The following is a 1623-nucleotide window of genomic DNA, read 5'->3' on the forward strand; positions in this document are numbered from 1 at the left end:
TAAGCATGTAGGAAAGGTAAGTTCTCACACACAGAAGACAAACCGTTATTTTTCGCTTTGTACGCTCATGCGAAATTCGAGGACTACTGTTCCTATTTTCAGATACTGATAAAAATATGTGATGAAAATGAACAATTGGATCATTCAATTCTCGCTCACCCCCGATTTTTCTGCGAAAAGCACAAATCTTACGTTATTTTGGGCAGCCTAGGTGGCTTCGGGCTGGAATTAGCAGACTGGCTGATTCTTCGGGGAGCCCGAAATCTACTGCTGATTTCGCGAACCGGAATTCGAAACGGCTATCAGCGTTCGAGGGTGGAATTATAGAAGTCCTACGGGGTAAATATTCAAATCATTGCAGGTGCTGACGCGTCCGATCCCAAGGATTGTGCGGTTATTTTGAAATCCGCTGCGGGACTGGGACCCGTGGACGCTATATTCAACCTCGCGGTTGTACTCAAAGATTCTATCTACAAGAACCAAACCGCAGAAACTTTCAAAGAGTCATTCAAGCCGAANAAATTATAGAAGTCCTACGGGGTAAATATTCAAATCATTGCAGGTGCTGACGCGTCCGATCCCAAGGATTGTGCGGTTATTTTGAAATCCGCTGCGGGACTGGGACCCGTGGACGCTATATTCAACCTCGCGGTTGTACTCAAAGATTCTATCTACAAGAACCAAACCGCAGAAACTTTCAAAGAGTCATTCAAGCCGAAGGCATTGGCCACGAAGATGTTGGACGAGGTCTCGAGGAAGATATGTCCCGATCTCCGACATTTTGTCGTTTTCTCGTCCGTCTCATGCGGCCGAGGAAACGCTGGGTAAACTAATTATGGGATGGCTAATTCAATCATGGAGAAAATATGCGAGATAAGAGTACAAGACGGATTACCCGGAATGGCTATACAGTGGGGCGCGGTGGGTGATGTAGGATTTGTTGCCGACATGCAAGAGGACAATAAGGAACTCATCATCGGCGGTACACTGCAGCAAAGAATACAGTACTGTCTGGATTCACTGGACGCTTTTCTGATGCTGAGTCGACCGATCGTTTGCAGTATGGTTGTGGCTGAAAAGCGCGCGGGCTTTGGCGGAATTATGGATGTTCAAGAGGCTGTAGCGAACATCATGGGTATAGTTTTTTCATGTTTAAAATAAAGCAACTAAGCGTATATATTTAAATTATTTTATGGATACATCTTTTTATTTCAACCTATTTTGCAGAAACTCACAAAAATGTGAACAACTATTTTCTCGTTTCTAATGTAATCATACAATTAACCGCTTACGTTCAATCAACATCTTTCAATATTTCATCTTGTTTATCACAGGGATGAAAGATTTAAAAACGATCGGACAAAACACCTCATTGTCTGAGCTCGGTATGGATTCGATGATGGCGGTGGATATCAAGCAAACTTTAGAGCGGGAATTCGATATTTTCCTTACCGCGCAAGATATTCGAAATCTTACTTTAGCAAAACTAAAAGATATGGCCGACAAAGACAAACGTTTTGTAGAGGACACTAACGACATTGTAGATTCGGAAGGTGGAAAATTATTTATTCGGTTAATAAGCAATTTAGACATAAAGTCGGACATTTGTTTAGAAATGCCAAC

The 1623-nt window shown here is 42.5% G+C and overlaps 1 pseudogene; it reads left to right on the plus strand.

The window, feature by feature from the left end:
* The first annotated feature begins 4 nt into the window (after positions 1-4).
* LOC106750398 lies at positions 5-1617 on the plus strand (annotated as a pseudogene).
* Positions 1618-1623: the final 6 nt, after the last annotated feature.

The sequence above is a fragment of the Dinoponera quadriceps genome, unplaced genomic scaffold (genome assembly GCF_001313825.1).
Source record: "Dinoponera quadriceps isolate SergipeBrazil2010 unplaced genomic scaffold, ASM131382v1 scaffold5559, whole genome shotgun sequence".
In the NCBI taxonomy this organism is placed as follows: Eukaryota; Metazoa; Arthropoda; class Insecta; order Hymenoptera; family Formicidae; genus Dinoponera; species Dinoponera quadriceps.